This window comes from Geotrypetes seraphini, chromosome 2 (assembly GCF_902459505.1).
Source record: "Geotrypetes seraphini chromosome 2, aGeoSer1.1, whole genome shotgun sequence".
In the NCBI taxonomy this organism is placed as follows: domain Eukaryota; kingdom Metazoa; phylum Chordata; class Amphibia; order Gymnophiona; family Dermophiidae; genus Geotrypetes; species Geotrypetes seraphini.
Genome location: NC_047085.1, coordinates 513,550,761 through 513,577,396, shown reverse-complemented (window position 1 = coordinate 513,577,396; position 26,636 = coordinate 513,550,761). Strand labels below are relative to the sequence as shown.

Genomic DNA, 26,636 nt, shown 5'->3' with positions numbered 1-26,636 from the left:
TAAATTAGGTACATCCAGCACATTTCCCTCCACCCCATGAGCATCAATCCTGGGAGGCCTCTTTCTGGAAGTGCTGGAAGAGGCTGAGTGTGTTTCTGGTTTCTATTTCAGATGCAGGTGAAGTTTGAGGACATCGCTATCTATTTCTCCCAGGAGGAGTGGGAGTATTTAGATGAAGAGCAGAAGGAGCTCTACAGGGAGGTGATGAAGGACAACTATCAGACCCTGCTCTCACTGGGTAACGGATTAATTTGCATGTTTATTAGCAGCAGTGGAATGAGAAACAAACAACACTGGGGTGGTCTAAGCCCTAATGGCGGTCCTACTACCCACAGCAAGGGACCTTTGTACCACAAAAGTCAATGGATGAGGAGAAAAAGTGGAACCAGATCCTGGACTTTCAGCAGTATAAAATATCAAAGTTTATTGGTGTTGCAAAACAAAAACACAATGTCATAAAACTCAGACAGATGCCAACAGTTCTAAAACATAAAAATTGTAATGTCCTTAGCAGAGTGTGCTAAAAATCAGGCAGCATCGTGGGGTGTACTGTTGGGCAAATTCACTGACAGTGTTATTTGTTCCAGAAAAAGTCTTTAAAATGTTCCCTCGCCGTAGCTCGGATCTTTTTAAAGACTTTTTCCGGCACGATGCTGCCTGATTTTTAGCCCACTGTGCTAAGGACCCCTGAGGAGGGCAATTCATTGCCGAAATACAGAACGTGTAGGGTCTGTTCATTTCATAGACATTACAATTTTTATGTTTTTTAACGGTTGGCATTTGTCTGATTTTTATGACATTGTGTTTTTAATTTGTTTTGCAACACCAATAAACTTTGATATTTTATACTCCTGAAAGTCCAGGGCCTGGTTCCACTTTATTCACCTCTATTAGCAACAGTAAGTTATCGTTATAAAAATAATTTTGATTGTCTCGTGTCATGAACACAAATGAGACCATGAGGGTCTTGCTGTCCATCAGTGCTAGAGAATGACATGGAGACAAATTTGTAACATAGTAACATAGTAGATGACGGCATATAAAGACCTGAATGGTCCATCCAGTCTGTCCAGCCTGATTCAATTTAAATTTTTTAAAAAATTTTTTTTCTTCTTAGCTATTTCTGGGCAAGAATCCAAAGCTTGGGTTCCAACTGCCGAAATCTCTGTTAAGACTTACTCCAGCCCATCTACACCCTTCCAGCCATTGAAGCCCTCCCCAGCCCTTCCTCCACCAAACGGCCATATACAGACACAGACCATGCAAGTCTGCCCAGTACTGGCCTTAGTTCAATATTGAATATTATTTTCTGATTCTAAATCCTCTGTGTTCATCCCACGCTTCTTTGAACTCAGTCACAGTTTTACTCTCCACCACCTCTCTCGGGAGCGCATTCCAGACATCCACCACCCTCTCCGTAAAGTAGAATTTCCTACCATTGCCGTTGAATTTACTACCCCTAAACTTCAAATTATGTCCTCTGGTTTTCTCTGGAAAAGATTATGTTCTACGTTAATACCCTTCAAGTATTTGAACGTCTGAATCATATCTCCCCTGTCTCTCCTTTCTTCTAGGGTATACATATTCAGGACTTCCAGTCTATCCTCATATGTCTTCTGGCGCAAGCCTCCTATCATTTTCGTCGCCCTCCTCTGTACCGCTTCAAGTCTTCTTACGTCCTTCGCTAGATACGGTCTCCAAAACTGAACACAATACTCCAAGTGGGGGCCTTACCAATGACCTGTACAGGGGCATCAACACCTTCTTCCTTCTACTGGCTACGCCTCTCTTTATACAGCCCAGCATCCTTCTGGCAGCAGCCACTGCCTTGTCACACTGTTTTTCGCCTTTAGATCTACGGACACTATCACCCCAAGGTCCCTCTCCCCGTCTGTGCATATAAGCTTCTCTCCATCCAGCACATACGGTTCCTTCCGATTATTAATCCCCAAATGCATTACTCTGCATTTCTTTGCATTGAATTTTAGTTGCCAGGCATTAGACCATTCCTCTAACTTTTGCAGATCCTTTTTCATATTTTCCACTTCCTCTTCGGTGTCTACTCTGTTACAAATCTTGGTATCATCTGCAAAAAGGCACACTTTTCCTTCTAACCCTTCAGCAATGTCACTCAGAAACATATTGAACAGGATTGGCCCCAGCACCGAACCCTGAGGGAATCCACTAGTCACCTTTCCTTCCTTCGAGCGGCTTCCATTAACCACCACCCTCTGGCGTCTGTCCGACAGCCAGTTTCTAACCCAGTTCACCACTTTGGGTTCTAACTTCAGCCCTTCAAGTTTGTTCAACAGTCTCCTATGAGGAACTGTATCAAAGGCTTTGCTGAAATCTAAGTAAATTACATCTAGCATATGTCCTCGATCCAGTTCTCTGGTCACCCAATCAAAAAATTCAATCAGGTTCGTTTGGCACGATTTACCTTTTGTAAAGCCATGTTGCCTCAGATCCTGTAACCCATTAGATTCAAGGAAGTACACTATCCTTTCTTTCAGCAACACTTCCATTATTTTTCCAACAACCGAAGTGAGGCTCACCGGCCTGTAGTTTCCTGCTTCATCCCTGTGACCACTTTTATGAATAGGGACCACATCCGCTCTCCTCCAATCCCCAGGAATCACTCCCGTCTCCAGAGATTTGTTGAACAACTCTTTAATAGGACTCGCCAGAAACTCTCTGAGCTCCCTTAGTATCCTGGGATGGATCCATTCTGGTCCCATCGCTTTGTCCACTTTCAGTTTTTCAAGTTGCTCATAAACACTCTCCTCCATGAACGGCGCAGAATCTCCATTTTCTCGTGTAACTTTGCTAGACAATCTCGGTCCTTCTCCAGGATTTTCTTCTGTGACCACAGAACAGAAGTATTTGTTTAGCACATTTGTTTTTTCCTCATCACTCTCCACATATCAGTTCCCAGCATCTTTTAGTTTAGCTATTCCATTTTTCATCTTCCTCCTTTCACTAATATATTTGAAAAAAATTTTGTCTCCCTTTTTTACATTTTTAGCCATTTGTTCTTCCGCCTGTGCTTTCGCCAGATGTATCTCTCTCTTGGCTTCTTTCAGTTTCACCCTGTAGTCCTTTCTGCACTCCTCTTCTTGGGTTTTTTTATATTTCACGAACGCCAACTCTTTCGCCTTTATTTTCTTCGCCACTAGTTTGGAGAACCATATCGGCTTTATTTTTCTCTTGTTTTTATTGATTTTCTTCACATAAAGGTCCGTAGCTATTTTTATCGCTCCTTTCAGCTTAGACCACTGTCTTTCCACTTCTCTTATGTCCTGCCATCCTAACAGCTCTTTCTTCAGATATTCTCCTATTGCATTAAAGTCTGTACGTTTGAAATCTAGGACTTTAAGTAATGTGCGGCCGGCGCCACTGTTCCCTCTAAGCTGAGCAGGTGTCCTCCAGCTGCATTGCTACCACTAGGGGGTGGAATATTTTCAGTCGCTAAGGACAGGTATGTTCCCTGGAGTCCTGCAGAACTTGCCTGTCCCTCACAATTGAAAAATGTGACAGTAAAACAGCACCCTCTATTGGTGAGACTGTGGGTGGAGGACTCCTGCTGCTCTTCATTTTAGCCGTGTTATCAAACCAAACCGTTTGATGATCGCTACTTCCTAGGTGAGCACCCACTCGAACATTAGAGATACTCTCTCCATTTGTGAGGACCAGATCCAATATCGCTTTTTCCCTTGTGGGTTCCGTCATCATTTGTCTGAGCAGAGCCTCTTGAAAGACATCCACAATCTCCCTACTTCTTTCCGATTCCGCAGACGGAACATTCCAGTCCGCATCTGGCAAATCTCCCAACAGCAGAACCTCCTCTTTCCTTCCAAACTTTTGGATATCCACAATCAGATCCTTATCAATTTGCTGCGATTGAGTCGGAGGTCTGTAGATAGAAGTTCATCTTCTCTTTTCAGAGCAATCCATATCGCTTCTTCCTCTCCCCAGGTCCCTTGCATCTCAGTCGTTTGGATATTGATCTTTACATAGAGAGCTATTCCTCTACCTTTTTGACCATCTCTGTCCTTCCTAAAAAGATTATATCCTGGTATGTTTGCATCCCATCCATGTGATTCAGTGAACCATGTCTCTGTGATAGCGACAATATCTAGATCTGCCTCTAACATCAGGGCTTGCAGATCATGAACTTTGTTGCTTAGACTGCGAGCATTTGTGGTCATTGCTTTCCAGCTATTTTTCAGCGATAATCTCCTTTTTCGTATGGATTTTTGTTTCGTTTCACTTTCCGTTGCAATACTAAGAAATGAGTTGCTGATATTGCTTATGTTGCAGTCTTTACTACATTGCACTGATGGGCTACATATTACTAAAGCAGGAAAAAGAAACCTTGCAGAGAAATTTAGACAATATGTTTCTAGGCATTTAAACTGGGGGTGGTGTATGTACGAAGGACAATTATAGAGACCACCCCCAACAAAAGAAAAGATGTGATAGTAGTAAAGACTGCAACATAAGCAATATCAGCAACTCATTTCTTAGTATTGCAACGGAAAGTGAAACGAAACAAAAATCCATACGAAAAAGGAGATTCTTGTCCTTCTATGTATTTCCCCATCCTCCTATGTACCTGAAGCCTTCTTGATGACACCAGGCTTTGAGCCATCTATTAAAGTCTTCTGTGTTTTTCACTCTTTGCTCTCCCTTTCCATATGCAGGCAGTATTTCAGAAAAAGCTAAAGTCTTTACAAAAGGTTACACTCCCTCACCAAGCTCCCGAAAAGCTTTCTGTGCTGCAAGTGTGGAGTTGTTGGCCAGGTCATTTGTTCCCAGATGGATAACAACATCAGTGTTAAAATCCTTAGTTTCTTCCTTAATTATAGTCAGTATTTGCCTGGAACTCCTGGTAGCTGAGGATCCTGGAAGACATTTCACTATTTTGGTCTCCTCGCCCTGTGTTCCAAGGTTAATGCCTCTGATGATGGAATCCCCCAACAGTAATAGTTTTCTGTTTTTGGCCTTTTTATTTGTGCTTAGGGTGCGCTTGTTCTCTTGAGTTACCTTCATTGGTTCCAGTCCCACCTCCCTTCTGTTTTCTTGAGTATCACAGTGCACTAGTGGAGCGAAGGAATTCTGTAGAGGTAATATTAGTGAAGGTGGATGTTTCTGTGTTACATGTCGCAGTCTTCCTGAGCCTACTGTGACCCATTTATTCCTGGGCTGGTTTATTCTTTGAGGTAGAGGTGGTAAGTTGGTATGATTTTGTGGAGTGATGAAAGCTGCTTTAATTGTATTCAATTCCTGTTTAAGTTTGCAGAGCTCCTCCTTAATACTAGCAAGTTGAAGACAGATGGGGCAAGCCTTAAGCCTCCAAATAGTATGTCTTGGAATTAAAGCACCACAGTGATTGCATAGAATAAAGGTCATCTAGATTGGTTGTGAAGTGACTTGATTTGAGTAGTCCTGATTATTTGGGTCTCTATATATGAAAAGTGGTCCCTGGGGTTGGTGGGACTATAAGTCTTACCCTTATTCCTAAGAAGGGAAAGAGGAAATATGATTTAACAAAGGAAAGAGAAGGGTTTATTTTTTTGTGCTTTTTTGTTTTTTTTTAAGTAAGAAACAGGGAGGAGAAGAGAAATTAAGCAGTGAAAGCTGAAAACCAGTGAAAAGAGCAGAATATGAAATGCTGAGCAACTTATCTTACTGAAGTTCACAAGGCAGCCTTGTTCACAGCCCCTCCCTTCTCCACCTAATCAGCAGAAAACAATGGCTGAATACTAGTAAGACAGAAATATAGGCTCTATACCACCTAAAACACAGTATTTTAAACAAAAATGCAGGTTCTATAACAAATCAGTGGCTACCCTGAAACACAGGATTTATAACAGGATTTTCCCTACTTTATTCACCCTGAGCCACAGGCACCATGATTTAATTAGAGTTAATAAAGTCTTACCCTTATTCCTATGAAGAGGAAATAAGATTTAACAGAGGAAAGAGAAGGGTTTATTTTTTGTTTTTTTAAGTAAGAAACAGGGAGGAGAAGAGAAATTAAGCAGATATAATGCTGAAAACCAGTGAAAAGAGCAGAATATGAAATGTTGAGCAACTTATCTTATTGAAGTTCACAGGGCAGCCTTGTTCACAGCACAGCTCTGATCTCCTCATCATCAAACTAACCACAAAAATCAAGCAACTGCTGAGCACTGGTAAACAAGAAATACTATTTCAGTTCGATATCTCTGCTGCCTTTGACTTGGTGGACCATCAACTGCTCCTAACCAAACTCTCGAAAATCGATATAACAGGAACGGTTCTGAAATGGTTCACTAATGTCCTACAAAATCGTGAGTACACGGTCAAAAAGGATGGAGTATACTCTAGCCCCTGGAAGTCTTTCTGTGGTGTCTCACAAGGATCTCCGCTATCCCCAATCCTGTTTAATATATTCATGAGCTCACTAGCGAACATCACGCTGGAAGATGAAACCATTCTATCCTATGCTGATGACATTCTTCTTCTCATTCCCATAACCTGCAACCATCCAAACATCTCTGAAATAATCTCAAACAATAAAGCAAAAGTTCAAACCTGGGCAACCATCAACAAACTAAAACCAAAGCCATAAGTTTCACACAAAGCAATAAATCATTGTGACAAACGTCATCCTTCAGTGTGGCACCACCCTCGCAATGGAAAAATCCACTAATGTCCTCGGCTGTATAATGGATGACACCCTCACAATGGAACCACAAATCTCAAATCCTTGGAAAAAGACATAAGACCCTGCAAGCATTCAAGGCTGCCTGTCTGTACAGCGGGAGCAGGAGAGAGAGAGATGGCCTTGGGGAAAGACGGAGGGGACAGGAAAGGGAAAGATGGCAAAAGGGGTGCAGCAGGGTCAGAGAGGGTGTACCGCTGCTGCTTTGGGGCACTGAGGGAGGAGGGGTTGGTACGTCAGGACCGCCTCGGGTAGGTAATGGGGGTACAGGAGGCCAGATGGAGGGCCACGGGAGGGGTCAGGATATAGGTGAGGCTATTCGAGCACCCATTACTGTAACAAATATAATGGGCTAAAACACTATAAGCTATAAAAGCTATAAAAAGCTGACCTAGATCCAACTATCTTGTTAAATTATTGGTCAATTACAAATATACTGCTGTTAACTAAAATGATGGAATCTATAGAAGCCACTACTGTTTTCTAACTCATGAGAAATACCTTCTGTTTCTCTCCAGCAGATCATCAGATCCACCACGAATGGAAGAGAGAAAAGAATCAAGGAGAAGATCCAGTTGAAATGGAACAAATCCAAACACTGTCGAAAAATGACTGTGAGAATAATTCCCAGGGAACTGAGAAGATTAACACAAAGAATTATAAGCAGGAATCAAAGAACCAGAGAGACTCTACAGACGTCTCAAGGGATGAAGTCATCAAGTGTGAGAGAAATGACAGGGATCTGGGTTACATCCCTGAGGACCAGAGACACCTAGCAGAGGGACCCTTCCAAATTAAAAACAGTAATAAAATTACTTCTAAATTCCACCATGGTACGAGGAAAGGAAAAGCCTACAAAAAAGAACTTCAACTACACAAAAGGGATCATAAAAATGTGAAACCATCTACCTCTACCGAGTATAATAAAAGCTTCACTCAGCTTTCACATCTAAAAATGATCCACACAGGAGAGAAACAATATACATGTACTGAGTGTAAGAAAAGGTTTTCTTGGCTTTCACATCTAAAAATTCACGAGAGGATTCACACAGGGCACAAACCATATGCATGTACTGACTGTAAGAAAAGTTTTGCTCAGCTTTCATATCTAAAAATTCATGAGAGGATCCACACAGGGCACAAACCATATACATGTACTGAGTGTAAGAAAAGCTTCACTCAGCTTTCAAGTCTAAAAAGACACAAAATGATCCACACAGGGTACAAACAATTTACATGTACTGAGTGTGATAAAAACTTCTTTCGACTTTCAGATCTAAAAACTCATGGGAGGATCCACACAGGGCACAAACCATTCACATGTACTGAATGTAATAAAAACTTCTTTCGAATTTCAGATCTAAAAAGTCATGAGAGGATCCACACAGGGCACAAACCATATACATGTACTGAGTGTAAGGAAAGCTTCTCTTGGCATTCTGCTCTAAAATACCACCAAGTGATCCACACAGGGCACAAACCATATACATGTACTGAGTGTAATAAAAGCTTCACTTGGCATTCTGCTCTAAAAAGCCACCAAGTGATCCACACAGGGTACAAACCATTTACATGTACTGAGTGTAATAAAAGCTTCACTTGTCTTTCAAATCTAAAAAATCACAAAATGATCCACACAGGGTACAAACCATTTACATGTACTGAGTGTAATAAAAGCTTCACTTGTCTTTCACATCTAAAAAGCCACCAAATGATCCACACAGGGTACAAACCATTTACATGTACTGAGTGTAATAAAAGCTTCACTCTGCTTTCAAATCTAAAAAGTCACAAAATGATCCACACAGGGTACAAACCATTTACATGTACTGAGTGTGATAAAAGCTTCACTCGGCTTTCAAATATAAAAAGTCACCAATTGATCCACACAGGGCACAAACAATATACATGTACAGAGTGTAATAAAAGCTTCACTCGGCTTTTACATCTAAAAAGACACAATGTAATCCACACAGTGTAGAAACTATTTGTATGCACTGAGTGTAATAAAAACTTCACTCAACTTGGGTTACTTTTCAACCTGTAATTGAGACACAGATCTTGCAATTATGTTATAAATTGAGGAAATGCAAGTAAATCTTTGCTGATTTCTCTATTCTCAAAGATTCAGCAGCTACATTTGAATAACAAATTTGCCATCTTATTATAAACAATTTGACTTGTCCTCAGCTTTTGATGTCCATCATGACTTTTTGATAGGCCTAGAGCATGCAGTCATAAGCTGGTTTTCTAATTTCTTATGATTACGGTCATATACTGTTAACATGGATGGTAGAATGTCATTTCCCTGGAAGTCGTCGTGAGGGGTCCCACAGGGATCGCCTATGTCTCCCATCCTTTTCAATATCTATGTGAAATATCTTGATTCTTCAATTTTTGAATCCCTGTACATGTACGCAGATGATATTTTCATCCTCCTTGAGGTAGACTTGAATTTTTCAAATTTTTCTGCAAACATAATTCAATGTATAATGAAATTGCAGGCTTGGTCATTTTCTGTTCAAATGAAATTAAATAAAGCCGAAACTAACTATGGCTTGGTCCAAAACTGGATCATCTCCCTTCTACTGTTTTATTGCCACCAGGGGCATCTCTACAGATTGAGTTTTCCTCTAAGATCTTAGGTGTCATCGTAGACTCATCTTTCATTCAATGAACAAGGCACCACCGCAATTAGATCTTTCTCTAAATTAATAGTATCTGGGGATTATAATCGATTATCGTTTGAATTTTGAGGAACAGTTTCATCTGTGGTTTCAAAAGACTTTGGGGTTTTGAAACAGCTTAGAGCTATTTGAGATTTTTTGGATGAGAAATCATTACATATGCTAATTCATGGTGTTGTACTATCTAAGTTAGATTATTGTCATTCAGGCCCCGATTCTGCAAACTGCACCTAACTTTAGGCATGGTTTATATGTATGTGGAGCGCAAGTCATGCTCCGCGTTACTTAGAAATAAGATAGGCATCAGATACACGTCTCCCAAAATTTTTTTTTTCACTTCTAGATGTCAGGTGGACGTCCCTACAATGTATTTAGTTATATGTAAAAATGTGGTTTTTACTGATTCTGTTCCATTATTTCAGGATTGTAAGCTTTAACATAATATAAAGTTTCAAGTTTAATAAATTATATGATCTGATCGCAAAATCTCACAGTATACCATCTTTAAAAGGATGTTTATAATATATTATTTTCATTGGGACTTGAACTAAGAACATCAGAGTGAATCTTGAAAAACTGACATGCTAACACGCTAACCTTCATTCTAATCTGCTGTGCTAGACAACGAGCCATACAAGAATATCAATTCTGGTTTTATTATACTGTTCCGTATAGGCAGTTTATTCTGCTAGGATAGATGCCAGGAGACAACACAAGCTGGATCTTACTGCCCTGTCATATTCTTTTTCTTCATTATGTCAGGATTGTAAGCTTTAACATAAAAACAAAAAAAAGTAACAGTATGCCTTCTTTAAAAGGATATTTATAATATTTCATTTTCAGTGAGAGGTACTGACTGGGAGTTGAACTGCGAACATCAGTGTAGAAGGGTGTAAGTTTAAGCTCTGTGCTACATAAGAAGCTGTATAACAATTGTACAATGAGCTCCTTGAAGCAGTGTAAAGAATAGCTGAGCATTGTTTGGGCTTTAGCTAGATGTGGTTTGGGCTTCAGAAAGATGTTAGGATAGATGCTATTTAGGCAACCCTCTAGATCATCCATTGCGCTATGTTTGGGCTTTAGATAGACGTTTCTCTGAATGGGATTTAGGCAGATTTTGGATGTTTCCAAAGTGATCTTCTAAATACAGTTCACGGATTTTATTCTGTGATTCAGCCAGCACATAAATAGGACACATCCATACAAGCATGTTGAATTTAAAACTGCCTAAAGAAGCAATGTTATTAGCTAATTACAGCACATGAAAATCACAGCTTTAGAGTTTCTTGCTCTACATAACACTTTCTCATCTTTTGCTGCAATCAACTCATTCTTCAAAGCAAAGAAAGCCCATAGCTTCATTTGGCAAAGCTTAAAAACAGAATAAAACAAATAGACCTGAATGTGGCTTCTAGTTTATTTCAAAGGGAGGTGTGCAGCTGCACAATGCTGACCTCATTGTGAGATCATCAAGGTGCACCTGCAAGGTACAATGCCACAAGTAAAAGATGGGCTGGGAGTTGAACTCACAACCTCTGCAAGATCAGCACAGAGCTTTTACTCATTAAGCTACACCACCTTCCACTCCAGTTTCTCTGACTCCCTTGTCATATAGCTTAGTGATCTGCTAAGGTATCATCTGCTTAGCTATCATATCACATTTAGCTGAGACAAAAGACTGGTAGCTCAATGGCTTAAAGCACTGCTTTCATGGTCCCAAAAGCCAGAATCCCACGTATGCTTGAATAAATGTGACATGGATTCAAATACTGCTATTTTTATCAATTGCAAACTCCATTTTTTTAATTTATTGCTAATGTGCTGTTTGAGATGAAAATTAGATTTGATTGGTCTGTAGCTTGTAATTTTTATTAAAATGAGTATTGTGTCAGCTGAAGTACATGAGGGAGTCGAACCCAGACCAGGCTCACACACCAACCTTCAATCTAACCGCTGTACTACACAATAGAAACATAGAAAGATGACGGCAGAAAAGGGCCAAGGCCCATCAAGTCTGCCCACTCTATAGACCCTCCCCTTAAGATTAGCCAATGTTTTACCCTGACCCACGTAGGGATCCCACTGGGCGTCCCATTTATTCTTCAAATCTGGCACGCTGCTGGCCTCGATTACCTGTACTGGAAGCTTGTTCCATTGATCAATCACTCGCTCCGTGAAGAAATACTTCCTGGTGTCGCCGTGAAATTTTCCGCCCTTGAGTTTGAGCGGGTGCCCCCTTGTGGTTGAGGGGCCTCTGAGAAGGAAAATGTTATCTTCCACTTCTATACGTCCGGTGACGTATTTAAACGTCTCAATCATGTCTCCCCTCTCCCTGCGTTCCTCGAGAGTGTAGAGCTGCAAATTGTTTAGTCTTGCTTCGTACAAGAGACCTTTAAGCCCTGAGACCATTCTGGTGGCCATCCTTTGAACCGACTCGACCCTCTGCATGTCTTTGCGATAATGTGGCTTCCAGAATTGCACGCAGTATTCCAGATGAGGTCTCACCATGGTCCTGTATAATGGCATTATGACTGCAGGCTTTCTGCTGACGAAACTTCTACGGATGCAACCCAGCATCTGCCTTGCCCTTGAGGAAGCCTTCTCCACCTGATTGTCAGATTTCCTGTCTGCGCTAATGATTACTCCTAAATCTCGTTCTGCTGAAGTCCTGGTCAAGGTCTCCCCGTTCAAGGTATAAGTTCTGCACGGGTTTCTGCTACCCAGGTGCATGACCTTACACTTTCCAGCATTGAAGCCCAGCTGCCAGGTTGAGGACCAGCATTCCAATGTACGCAGGTCCTGCGCCATACTATCTTGTAGATTGCCCTCGCTTACCATATTACATAGTTTGGCGTCGTCGGCGAATAATGTTACTTTACCTTGAAGCCCTTGAGTCAGATCTCCTATGAATATGTTGAAGAGGAGCGGACCCAAGACCGAGCCCTGCGGCACCCCGCTGGTCACCTCCGATGTCTCAGAGAAAGTACCGTTAACCATCACCCTCTGAAGTCTGCCACTCAGCCAATCATTGACCCATGCCGTCAGAGTCTCTCCTAACCCCATCGATTTCATCTTGTTTAACAGTCTGCGGTGTGGGACGCTGTCAAAAGCTTTACTGAAGTCTAGGTACACTATGTCCAGTGAATCTCCTTCGTCCAGTCTTTTTGTTACCCAGTCAAAGAAGCTGATGAGGTTTGATTGGCAGGACCTACCCTTGGTGAATCCATGTTGATTGGGGTCCCGTAGATTCCCTTCGTCCAAGACCGTGTCCAATTGGCGTTTGATCAGTGTTTCCATGAGTTTGCATACTATCGATGTCAGACTCACCGGTCTGTAATTTGCAGCCTCTGTCCTGCAATCCTTTTTGTGTAGAGGAACGACGTTAGCTGTTTTCCAGTCCAAGGGGACTGTCCCTGTACTCAGTGAGAGATTGAAGAGCACGGCTAACAGTTCTGCCAGGACATCACCTAACTCCCTGAGCACTCTGGGGTGCAGATTGTCCGGTCCCATGGCTTTGTCCACCTTGAGTTTTGTTAGCTCAAAGTAAACCTCGCTGGGTGTGAATTTAAAATTCCGAAACGGGTCTTTTGTGTTTGACTGTGGCTTCAATTGAGGGCCGGACCCTGGCGCCTCGCAGGTGAAGACCGAACAGAAGTATTCATTTAGTAGTTCGGCCTTTTCGGGATCCGATTCTGCGTAATTCCCGTCCGTTTTTTTCAGGCGTACTATCCCGTCTGTGTTTTTTTTCCTGTCACTGATATACCGGAAAAAGGATTTGTCCCCTTTCTTAATGTTGTTTGCTAGAGTTTCTTCCACTTGAAGTTTGGCCTCCCTGACTGCCGTTTTGACCTCTGTGGACTTGATCCTGTGTAGCAGTTGATCTTCGCTTTTCCCCGTGCGTTTGAAGGAAGCAAATGCGTTTTTCTTCTCCTTAACGAGACGTGAGATCTCTGCAGTGAACCACTGGAGTTTGTCTTTTCTTCGCCGTTTGTGTGATGATTTTATGTAACGGCCGGTTGCCTCGTGTATGACAGATTTCAGGGATGACCACATATCCTCCACATTCCCTGTCTCAGTTTGGACCTGGAGCGCCTGATGGACGAAAACTCCCATGCGTGCAAAGTCTGCTCCTCGGAAGTTGAGTACCTTTGTTTTAGTGTTTGATCTATGAGCCATAAAATCATAGCAATTCTGGTTTGATTATACTGTTCCATTTAGGCATCGTTAACAGTAGCTACGGCGTACTTGCGGCTCCGTAGCGGCTGCAGTCAAGCATATCTTAAGCTATCAGGGTAGGAAACGTCTCTCCTGACTGAAAGAAGCCATTTCTGGCTCACCAAATTAAGGCACCTTGTTGCACTTTTTCAGCCTCTCCAGCTCTCATATAATCTCATTTTCTCAAATATTATACTGGTTGCAGGCTGTGAGACAGGAGACATGCCAGCTACCCTGTTTGCCACCCCCTAAGAGCCTCCCCCACTTCTCTCCTTTGCAACCTGAGCCTTATGGAACACTAGGTAAGACAAAGGTCAATGTGACGAAGTAGCTGTAGTGGTGCTTATTAAGGAAACACTAATACCTAGCTGCTACTCAATGTAAATAAGCACAAGGTGAAAAATAGTTTAAAATTTTTATTGCATAGTATAGGAAAGCAGCATGCAAGTATAATATCAGGTAACTGAAGTTCGATGAGATGGATGACAGGTAGGTATAGTAAGCCACTCCTAGGTCCAAGTTGTTATTGTGGTAGAATTGTTAAGGTCCCATAATCTGCTCCTGGTAGGAAAGGCAAGCTGTAGAAAAAGGAAGATGGATTGAGACAAATTAAGAGTTTATTGGTGAGTTTTAGGCTGTCTTTTACAAAGGTGCGTTAAATCAATGCTTGTGTTAACTGCTAACGTGTCTATAGGATAACATGCAAGCGTTAACATTTAGCACACGCTAACGGCACTGCTTGAAGCGCATGGTAAATGTTAATACGTGCATGTTATCCTAAGCACACATTAACAGCGCATGTGTTGATTTAGTGCACCTTTGTAAAAGCCTAAAACTCACCAATTTACTGTTCTCTCAGAAAATCATCAATAACTACACCCGTCTGAAGGAAAAAAAGTGTGAAACATGTTAGTATTGTGAAAATGTATATAATTCATCACAAGGGCAAATAAAGGTTGCAGTACATCATTCTCACCTATTCTTTCTGTTTTGGTATATGAGCTGCTGGCTCTTTGGCCAGGTGCAAGCTGGTGTGCTGAACCCAGTTTGAACAGACCTGCTCTGGCCTCTGGAAAACACAAGGGAAGTCATTAGCCACTCTGGGAACCTGAAATCAGGAGAAAAGGGAAATGTTAGAAAGACATCGGTGACAAAAATAAAAAGCAGAAGTTTTGGGAGAATATGACAAAGCACAATCTCAAATTAACAGCTAGAATGAACAGAAGCACAAACACTGTTCCCTTTTTACAGTAAAGATGCCTAACAATTATGATTCTAAAAAGATTTACCTATGAGGAAAAGCACTGCTATAGGTTCCACACATTCATGGTACTTGCATATCCATTTTCCTGGCACCCAAGTTTCAAACAGCATGCAGTTTTTTTCAGCCAACACTCCTGGAACCAATTATTATCATCACTAATTCTCAGACCTGCTAATGACCCTGTGGAATGGAGAGATTTCTGGCAGATATCAGGGGGACAAAAAGTTAATGGAGAATCACCATAAGCAATAACACAGAATGGGAGTCCAAAAGAAGAAATCAATTCTGCCTGAGCTTTTTTCTAATAAACTAAACTAAACCTTAAGTTTATATACCGCATCATCTCCACGGATGTGAAGCTCGGCACGGTTTACAAGAACTCCAATAAGGACACCTAAGTAGCTAGCAATATATCATTCTCATCTGGATTTGGTATCTGAGATGCTAGCAAGGAGTTTCTGCATAGATGCAGCATATTCACCTGGAAAGATGAAAAAGGTTAGAAAGACATCAATTGCAAATTACTACAGTATAGCTGCTAATGGTCCTGTGAAATGGAGAGAATTGTGGCAGATATAGGAAAAGGTTAAAAGATAATCAAGAAAGGTAAAGTCTCAGAAATCAGCATAAGCAATAACACAGAATAGGAGTCCTAAAAGAGAAAATGCTGCTCTGATGGACCTTATACTAAGCACCCCTAAGAAGCGTCTGACATCATAGGCACCGTTAGGACTTCCCACCAGAAAACTTTCAAATCTGATTGGGTGTGCTTTAGGTGTGGTTTGGACAAGTACTAGTGCTGTCTGATTCACAATTCGAATCGGTTCACCGATTCGCTTCAGGTGAATCAATTTAAAACAAAAAAGGCTTCCCAATTTGGCTGAACTTCCCCCCTCACCCCCTAAAACAGGAGCGGCAGTGCTGCTCTTGCTGGCCAGCCACTGTCACACCTGCTTTAGAGGGCAAGGGGGGAAGGTCAGTCGGGAAGTACTGGTGTCCGGCTTCCCCCCTGACGTTTATCTGGCATCCTGCACACCATTTACCTAATATGATTAGCCTGCAGAGATCACGGTGCTAGCGATCTTTGCAAACTGCTTCAGAGCTGTTTCCTCACCATGGTCCCACCCATCCTCTGATGTCAGAGGCAGAATTGCGGCAGAGGAAACAGCTCCAAAGCAGTTTGCAAAGATGGCTAGCACCGCGATCTCTGCAGGCTGCTCATATTAGGTAAACGGTGTGCGGGAGGCCAAGGGGAACACGCAGGCCTTCTGCGGGGGTGAGCAGTCCTTCAGGGTGGGGGTGGGACATGCAGGCAGGCCTTCAGGGGGATGCAGGCCTTCAAGGGGGGGACAGGCCTTCAGGGATGGTGGCATAGGCCTTCAAGGGGGACAGGTCTTTAAGAGGGGACAGGCCTTCAAGGGATAGAGAAGCCTTCAGGGATGGTGGCACAGGCCTTCAGGGGGGACAGGCCTTCAAGGGTGAGACAGGCCTTCAGGGGGAGGTGCAGGTCTTCAGGGGGGACAGACCTTCAGGGGAGTGGGCCCTGGTGTAAAAGTACATGGAGGGGGGTTTCAAAGAGACGTGCATATGCTGGACTTTGGGGGGGAAGAAATAATGGGTATAAAAACAGGAGAGGGAGTGTTGGTGGACAATGGGATTTAGGGAGAGATGGAACAGAAAGGGAGAGAAGTTGGACACAAGGGATGGTGTGGAGGGGGAAAGATATACTGGATAGGAGGGTAGTTAGGAAAAGAAAAGGAATGATGGTGGACCCTGTGGTGGGGGGGGAAGGAGGGATGCTGGATGAAAGGGTAGTTGAGAAAAGACGGATCTGTGGATGGAGAAGGAAAAAAAGGAAAGATGCCAGACCTCCGGGGGAGGGAAGGGAAACAGAAAGGGAGGACAGAGATGGTAGATGGATGGTTAGCATGGAGAAAGAAGAAAGAAGGACACCCTGGCAAGCAAGTTATCAGAAGACAACCAGAGCCTGGGACCAACAAGATTTGAATAATGCCAGACAACAAAAGGTAGAAAAACGAATTTTATTTTCTGTTTTGTGATTACAATATGTCAGATTTCAAACGTGTATCCTGCCAGAGCTGGTGTTAGACTGCAAATGTGAGCTAGGATTTAACAGAGAGAGGAAAAGTCTTGCTTGCTTGTTTATTTTGTTTACACCACAGTGCCAGTGTGGTTAGGAGAAGTCAAAGAGGGTGAAGAGGCTATAAAATAAACCCACCAGGATGTTTGAAAAAAACACCCAATTGGGCAGGAAAATCGAATTGAAAAATTGATTCAATAGGCTAAATCAAATCTAAACTTTTTTTCCTGAATCGGGCAGCACTAGCAAACACATCTGTACTGACTTAATAATTTCCTTCACTTCCTAAAGCTTTGACAAGAAGCCATTTCTCATCTGCTTAGTCTGTAGAGGCTCTGTTACCAAATTCTAAACCACGTTCCCTCCATAGCTCTATGCCTTAAGGCACTGCTTTTATCTTCCATACGTCAGGGGTTCAAGTATTGAGTGCGGTTAGCAAATATTTGATATTCATTTTTCTACCAGAAAACCTTCAAACTCTAGCCATTCCTTAGCTTAAACATATTTGGGTTGAGCTTTGAAATGATCTGCAGCAATTCTCAGATGTCTAAAGTAGCTTGTTCTCTCATCCTTAACCCTCTCCCCCACTCCCAACACACACTCCTCAGGCATGAAACCACACCCGCAATTCTCAAGCCAAGCTTAATTTACCAATTCTAATGTCTCTAGGATACATCTCAAAACATGTACCTTCCTTCAACACCAGCCTAAGCTCTCTGAAGTTTTAGTAAACTCTTATACCTGTTGCCCTATGCGGATATTGCATAAAAAGAAATATATTCCTATCACAATGGCTTGTAGCTGAGAGCAGATTAATGTATCAGAGGCAACTGTGCCTGCAAACTGCAGAATGCTGTTAAAATGAGTGAAGGTGGCGGTGGGATATGAACCAGAGAGGATAGACAAGGTGCAACAAGGTGCATTAATTTGGTAAGCCTCAAATTGCTTCTTTCTAGCAGGGAAGACGTTTCTTACCATGACAGCTTAGGTTGTCCTAGCCATGTGAAGGTGAAAATAAGTTTGCCTGCAAAGAGAAATGTGCTGATGAAAAATGACAACGTCCACCATCTAGACCAGGGGTGTCAAAGTCCCTCCTTGAGGGCCCCAATCCAATCGGGTTTCCAGGATTTCCCCAATGAATATGCATGAGATCTATTTGCATGCAATGCTTTCATTATATGCTAATAAATCTCATGCATATTCATTGGGGAAATCCTGAAAACCTGACTGAATTGCGGCCCTCGAGGAGGGACTTTGACACCCCTGATCTAGACACAGGAGACCTAATAAGAAGCTGTTAAAATTAGTGAAGGTGATGGTGGGATTTGAACCAGTGAGCTGGAGAGGATAGAGGAGGTGCATTAGCTTGGTGAGTTAGAAATGCTTTTTTTGTGGTGACTGTGATATCATTCCTAAGCAGATGATACATAGGCAGGTCCGAAAGCTATGATATGACAGGGCAGTGAGATACACCTCATTAGAAGCTGATGTAGCTCAATGTGTTAAAATCCTGTGCTGATCTTGCAGAGGTTGTGAGTTCAACACACAGCACATCTTTTAATTGTGGCATTGTACCTTGCAGGTGCACCTTGATGATCTCACAATGAGGTCAGCATTGTGCAGCTGCACACTCCCATTTTCAATGAAGGAAAATGCATGTTAAGGTCTGTATCTGGTTTTTCTATTTTTAAACTTTGAGAAATGAAGTAATGTTTGCACTATTTATATCTTTTTTGTGTTCTTCCTTTGCTTTCAAGCAAGAGCTGATTGCAGCACAGTTTGGTGAGAAAAAAAGCGGTTCTTTTTAAGCCAGAAAGCCAAAGGTACTGTAATTAGTAAATCATCTTGCTGTTTGGGCTGAAAAGTACTATGTTTTGCATGCAATATGTTTGTATTGATGTGCCCTATTGATTTGGTGACTTATTAAATCTATTAGGAGGGGAAAAAAAGAGGAAAAAAATATTCCTGAAGTCTATGTAGAAAATATAATTTCGGAAACCCAAAGCATTTCTATGTTCCGCCTCTAGAAACTCGCGTTCAGCTCAAGCAGAAACCAAGCATAAACCACACTTAGACCAGCTTTTCATTTGCCTATTTTTCGCAATGTTTAGACACATTCCACCGCCCAACTAGTGTTTATCTGGTGCCACGCCAAGTCTACATACTTAGATGTGACTTTTTCACAAACTCGCGTCTTTATTCTGAGAACGCCTACCTGATGCCTAACTCCATCTAAGTCCCAATTAACTCATGTTAAGACCCTTAAATTGCTCATTAACCACTTAAATCGGACGTCTACACCCAGGGCAGGATTAATTCTTCAAGGGCCCCTAGGCACCCAAGCACGCTGGGCCCCCCTGGCCTTGCCCCGCCCCTACCCCATCCATCTCATTTAATTTAAGAACTCCAAAACTCATATTCTTTAAAAAGAAATAATCAAACTAATCTATTATACAAGCAATCAAATAAGTTCGTGAGGCATGACCTGCCCTTGCAGAAGCCATGCTGGCTCGACTTTAGCTGCCCATAGTTGTCGATGTGTTCCCAGATGCTGTCTTTAATCAGTGCTTCCATCATCTTTCCCGGGACCGAGGTCAAGCTCACCGGCCTGTAGTTTCCTGGGTCTCCCCTTGAGCCTTTCTTGAAGATGGGCGTGACATTTGCTATTTTCCAGTCTTCCGGAATCTCTCCAGTTTTTAAGGATAGGTTGCATATTTGTCGAAGTGGTTCAGCTATTTCATTCCTTAGTTCCTTGAGTACCCTTGGGTGAATGCCATCCGGACCTGGCGATTTGTCGCTCTTTAGCCTGTCTATCTGCCGGAGGACATCCACCTTGCTTACCTCTAGTTGGACCAGATTTTCATCCTGCTCCCCCTTTACGATCTCCTCAGGTTCCGGAATGTTGGTTGTGTCCTCCCTCGTGAAGACTGACGTGAAGAACTTATTTAGCCTGTCGGCTATCTCCTTTTCTTCTTTTACCACTCCCTTTCTGTCCCCATCATCCAAGGGTCCCATTTCCTCCCTTACTGGTTGCTTCCCCTTAACGTACCTGAAGAATGATTTGAAGTTTGTTGCTTCCCCCGCCAGTCTCTCTTCATATTCTCTTTTTGCTTTCCTAACCACTCGGTAACACTCCTTTTGGTGTTTTTTATGCTCCTTTTGGTTCTCCTCTGTTTTGTCCTTTTTCCATTTATTGAATGATGCTTTCTTGTCACTTATCGCCTTTTTTACTGCATTTGTTATCCACACTGGGTTTTTTGTTCTTTTTTTTTTTGCACCCTTTCCTGTACTTGGGGATGCACAGGTTCTGTGCTTCGTGCACTATGCCCTTGAGTAGGGCCCAGGCATTTTCTATGGAGTCCATCTTCCTTGTGCTGTCATTGAGTTTTTTTCTCACCATTTTCCTCATGGCATCATAATTCCCTTTTTTGAAGTTAAGTGCAGTCGTTGTAGTTCTTTTTACCTTTGATGATTCAATCTCTAGCCTGTACTGGATCGTGTTGTGATCGCTGTTTCCTAGTGGGGTAGTACCGCCACCTCCTTAGTGGGTCCCCCTAGTCCGTTGAGGATTAGGTCAAGAGTGGCATCACCCCGTGTTGGTTCCGTGACCAGCTGTTCCATGAAACAATCCCTCGTGACCTCCAGGAATTTGGTCTCCCTCATGCAGTTTGAGTGCCCAATACTCCAGTTTATTCCCGGGAAGTTGAAGTCTCCCATCACCACCACACTTCCGCTTTTGCATACCTGCCTCAGTTCATCCTCCAGATCCTGGTCGATTTCTTCCGTTTGTCCAGGTGGGCGATAGTACAGACCCAATTTTGTGTCTGCTCCAGTTCCTCCTGGTAGCTTAACCCATAGTGATTCCAAATCGCCCACCCTTACTGTTGTTTCCATCTTGGTTGAAGGTATGGATTCCTTTATGTATAACGCTATTCCTCCACCCTTTTTGTGTGACCTATCTCTCCTGTATAGTTTAAAACCTGGTAAAGCCACATCCCATTTATTGTCATCAGTCCACCATGTTTCTGTGACTCCAGTTATGTCTAGTCCCTTTTTGCTGGCTAGGACTTCCAGCTCTCCCATTTTGGCCCTTAGGCTCCTAGCATTAGTGTATAAGCAACTTTGTTCGTCTTTCTTGCTGTTTTTCCTCGTGGTTTGGCGCTCCTGGCGTCCCCCTCATGAGTAGCCAGACCCCCAAGCCTCGTCTTGGTCATCCTCCTCCTGTGATGTGTCTGTTTCGTCCTCAGCTTGTTTCCCTGTTTTTGGTTGTCCCTCTGGAATCCGTTGTTCTCTATTAGTGCTGCTTGCCAGTTTTATTCGTGCACTAGACCCCTGCATTTCTCCCTTAGGTCCTTTTTCAAAAAGTTCCCACTCAGTTCTGAGCCCTCTTTTACAGTGTCCTTGCTCAATATCTTTGGCCCGTGTCCCCTGCATTGTGTCCTTAGGTTCTTTTTCAAAAATCCCCTCTCAGTCCCGATCCCTTTTTTACAATGTCCTTGCTCCATCTCTATGGCTCTGGGCCCCTGTAATGCATCCTTAGGCCCTTGTTCCAAAAATTTCCACTCAGTCCCGAGCCCTCTTTTACAAAGTCCTTGCTCAGTATCCTTACTTGATACTTTTGTCCGATGTGTCAGATCGACTGTCGGCTACTATGATGAGGCGTGTCCTTAATATGAAGCTGTAGTGTGGTTTTTTTCTCGCCTTGGCTACATCCATATACAGATTTATATTCATCAACTTTTCGTACGCTTCTATTGGGTGTGGCCTTAACTAACACATATGCTTGTCTAACTAGAGTTACCAAGAACCATGCAAAAAGCAGGCATTATAGAGAACAAACTCCACAAAATCACTGCACCATCATGTCATACACACTATCCATGCCATTATGCCCCCTCCAGCCAACGAGTGCCAGTACTGGCCCTTCGTGAAAATCACATAAGTTCACGCACGTGATAGGCACACCCAGGGTGCTCATGGTCTTACCTCTGGCTCTCAGGGGGCACATTGGGCACAGCTCGGCTTATGGATCAGTGTGGTGTTGTGCAAGTATATTCTCTTAAAGCCAATTAGATAGGACGAAGTGCACAAAAGCCAGAAAAATATACTACCTAGGCCTGCAAAGGCAGATGCCTAGAAGATCTGTCCCAAAGCATACTTGAATTCTCAAGTGAGAATACAAGCAAATCCCATCCACTGTCCTAGAGTAAACCCATTTGTAAGTAATTGATGTAAGTTGCTGGCAAAGCCAAACCATACAGGAAACTTACTATTCAAATGGCAGGTACATATACAGTGTCTGTTCCAGTCCAGGTACAAGAGCCATAGAGCAGAACAAAGACTAAGCTCGCATCTGTGCTGTTATATATAGAGGTATCAAGGAAACTTTAATACTTAGGAGGTATATAGAGCAGAGAATGTAAAGAAAATATAAAGCAAGTATGCTAACAAAAAGATAGAACCCTAGGTATCTATCTAAATCCCTAAAGTACCCTAAATGAAGAGAACCTCAGTATTACCAGCTTAGAATTGGTCCCTATACTCAGAAGTGTCTGGCATAGTAGCCTACAATTAATGCAATAAGACGTAAAATAATGCAGAGTGCTACGAAACCCAAGTAGATGCCTAATGCGTAAAGTAACCCATGTGCACATGAGGCACACAAGGAGTACATATAAAATACAATTTTTTCTTTGTGTGTGGTGCAAGAACTTATTTCTTAAATTTGAATTAAATTATTAAAAGAACTGGTGATGTTAGCAATTAAACCAAATAGGAGATACTGTTGCAATGTGTGACAAGCTTAGAACCTGTCACAGTACATAGAATACAGCAATATAAAATAAAATTTAAAATACAGGATAACAAAAATCATTTCCTGAGAACAATGCATGAAGACAATGGTAAAGAATAAACAGTTGCTAACATGATGTCATAATAAGCCTATTGGATTATGCAAAAACATAATTAAAGTTTAGAAACCTAAGTCAAATGAGGTGATTTAAATAAGTGGTTTAAGATAAAGTCTGTTTTTTCAAAATCTTATGACTCCAGAATGTCTTTGCAAATATTTTAGCAACTTGTAAGGTCAGAGTCTCTGAATGAATGTAAATAAACTGCATAAGAACATTAGAGTTCATGCTAAAACATTTTGAAGGTAATCTTGTCTGTGAGTGAAGCTTGTCTTTCTAAGGAACTGCCACTGCTTTCTTTCTTTGTCCAAGCGAGTAGAAAACATACTGCAACCTGAGAAATGGGAACTGCTTCTGAAAAAGAGGCACAGAATTAATAGGGGACAAAAGGACTGAACAATTCTCTGTGCTCTTCACTAGTGGTGGAATGTGGTACTGCTCCTGTCCCTCAGAGGGCGGACGACTTCGGCACTGGAAGATAAGCACATATTCATTAAGAAGAGAGAACAAAGAGAAAAGAAATTCCTGCGTAGAACAACAGCAGCTGAAAAAGACTCACTACGGGACACAATTAAACTGTCTGCTAGCACAAAAGAATTATTCTCAATCCATAATCTGTATCAGGTTCCTATCCTGAAGCACTGACTGGCAAAAATGTAAACTAAAAACTCCACCCACAAGCCATGCAGGGGAACAAAACCCTTTTTTTTCTCAACATGTACTTTGGCTCCTGCTTACACATATGCTACACCTTCTAAGAGTGCTGAAGACACCAGCAAGCACTCTTTCACAACTGCCAGAACACGTAACTGACTTAGCTCTCTTTAAAGCATACACTTCCTGTAACAAATCCACTTCACTCAAGAGCAAGCTCTAGGGAAAATCACATTCCTCATTCTCTCTGTCATCTGTCTGAAAACACCTTCTCTCTTTTCTTATAACACTGGTACCCCTCTGAGAATTTTTAAAAAGAAAGGAACAAGAGAAATATATTCTGCAAAGGCTACACCCAGCTCTAAGCAAATGTGTATCATGACTCCTATTTCTCCATACGTTTCCTAAATAAATTCTCAATAAACCCTTTTAATATGCAAATAAACCTGAGTTCCGAAACTACTTAAAGAAGAATCCTTTGTTCTGCATGCTCTCAGCCATTCAATCCTCTGTTTATCTCACATACTGCCATTAAATTGGCCAGAGAGTACTGAGCTCCTCTGGATCCTCCCTCCTTCCCTCTCTGGAGAAAAAAAAAGGGGGGGGGCGGCCAAAAGCCCACCTTCTATCTCACTGGAAGGCATGGAAAAGGAGGAGGGGGTGAAAGCAGAGGCATAGCGTGGGGAACTTTTTTCAAGTGAACAAAAGAAAAGCCAGATTGCATTTTGTTTTTTTGTTCACAGACAGAAATCAGTAGTGTAATTCAGACACGCTTCTCTGTTCAACAGAGAGCAGATACCAAAGCTGCAGTTTTAGTTGTTTTTTTTTCTGTTTCTTTTTCTTGTTTTTTTACAAGGCTCATCTTTTTTTAGGAAGGGGAGGATCCTCAGTGCCTGTCTGACCCAGAGCAAAGCACAAATCTCGCTTACCTTACCTTATAAGCATGACACAGTAATATACAATACAATACAAAGCTTATATTTCAAATCTTATCTTCTAAGCGATAGAAGAGGTTAAGTGCATGCACAAAGCGTTAACCCCACAGACGACAGAGTAGGCAGGCGTGTCTATTAATATCGTTCTTCCCAAAAGAACGTGTGGTCACATCCTACAGGAGTTCCCTAAACTCCGAGGCTTGTCAAAAGCCTTAATCATGGAACAGAAGTTGCCAAAACTCCAGAAGAGACTTGCCAAAAGCCTCAAGAGACTTGCTAAAAAACTCAATAATCAAATAAGGGTTTGGAAGAGGACAGAGACCAGTGATTCAGAAATTTATACTCACTGGTACTGGTACCAATCCAATCCCGGACAAAGTCCCCAGCTGAAAAGGTTCAGATCCCATTACTGCCTCACACACATACTCTGTTGTCTCTGGTACTGATGCAAGGTGGGGGGGGGGGGGCATCTCATTAGGAAGAAAAGAACATACATGCAGACTATTTACATGGCAAAAGAGATGTGTGTCTTTATTCAGTACAACACATATTTATAGTCCCCCCTTTGTATATGCGCAGTCACAAGCTAATAATGGATGTAGCTTATGAGGAAAGCTAAGTTTTGTTTCACAGGAAAGCAGGGAGGGGGGAGGGAAATTCTACAGCCAGTACAAATAGTCATAATTACAGATAATAAAAAGAGACAATGTTTTTTTGTGATTTCTTGTATAGCAAAATAAGCTTATAAAGAATATACCCTTACACATCCGGCTACATTGCCGTTGCTGTAGGTGGGCGGGCAGTCCATTGCCGTTACTGTGGGGGGGGGGCCGTTGCTGTTACTGCGTGGGGGGGGGGGGGCCCATTGCCGTTACTGCAGGGGGGCCCGTTGCCGTTGAAAATAGCAAGGTGAGTTGCCCACCTTCACCGCGCCCCCTCACAGTTTCAGGCCTAATTGGCCTAGTGATTAATCCAGCCCTGTCTACACCATACCTAAAGTTAGGCGCAGTTTGCGGAATCGGGGCCACAGTATATACAGGCATAGGAATAGGACAATTAAAGCGCCTACAAATAGTACAAGATGCTGCGATTCGGTTGTTAGGCCAGGCACATATTCGTGATCACGATACACCTCTGTATGTGAAATTCCACTGGTTACCAAAGCAACTTAGGATCTTGCTGTTGGCACATAGAGCATTATTTGAGTTACAACCATTCGATCTTTCTAATTTGGTGTTATTTTATGCACCAAGGCACTTATTACGATCTCTGAATGATAATAGAGAAGTTGTTCCTCACATTTCAAAGGCCCATCTTGCCTCGACTAGGGATTGTGCATTTTTCTGTTTAGTTCCTCGGTTATGGAATAGTTTGCCTATAGAATTGAGACAGGAAGAAGCGTATACATTTGAAAGCACATTTCTTTCAACTGTTTGTTTCTTCATTTTTCTATACCGTTCTCCCAATGGAGCCCAGAACGGTTTACATGAATTTATTCCGGTACTCAGGCATTTTGCCCTGTCCTGGTGGCCTCACAATCTATCTAATGTACCTGGGGCAATGGGGGGATTGAGTGACTTGCCCAGGGTCACAAGGAGCAGCCTGGGTTTGAACCCACAACTCCAGGGTGCTGAGGCTGTAGCTTTAACCACTGCGCCACTTATTTTTATAAATGGGTGAATGTATTAATTAATTTTATTATTATAGATAAACTGATGGTTAGAGAGAAGCATGTATTAAAAAAGTATATATATTTTTCTCTTTCTTTCCTTTTCTATATGAATGGAGTTCTTTTCAAAATTGTTATGAATTATATTGTAAACCGCTTTGACCCTGTTTTTGGCTGTTAATAAACATTAACAAATTAGCTCTCTAGTTAAAAATGTTTCTTCATAGTAGATGACGGCAGATAAAGACCCGAATGGTCCATCTAGTCTGCCCAACCTGTTTTCAGCAGCAGCATTTCTCTGTCCTAGTTCAATCTATTATCCTTTCTCAGTTAGATTCTTGTAATTCAATCTATCTAAGAGTAACCAAGAATAGCCTGGGTTGATTTTTAGCAAGGGTAAATTTGAGCATGTGTCCCCGCTGCTGGCTAAACTTCATTGGCTTCCGATATTTTCCAGAATACACTTCAAATGTGCCTGCTTAACTTTTAA

The 26,636-nt window shown here is 42.2% G+C and overlaps 1 long non-coding RNA gene and 1 pseudogene across 1 annotated transcript; both read left to right on the top strand.

Annotated features, from left to right (window-relative positions):
• Positions 1 to 26,636, top strand: part of LOC117355254 — a 623,529-nt pseudogene that overhangs the window by 229,636 nt on the left and 367,257 nt on the right.
• Positions 117 to 25,219, top strand: LOC117355292. The gene is made up of 3 exons (XR_004538331.1): positions 117 to 238; positions 18,734 to 18,799; positions 23,309 to 25,219. It is a non-coding gene; the product is annotated as an uncharacterized LOC117355292 (long non-coding RNA).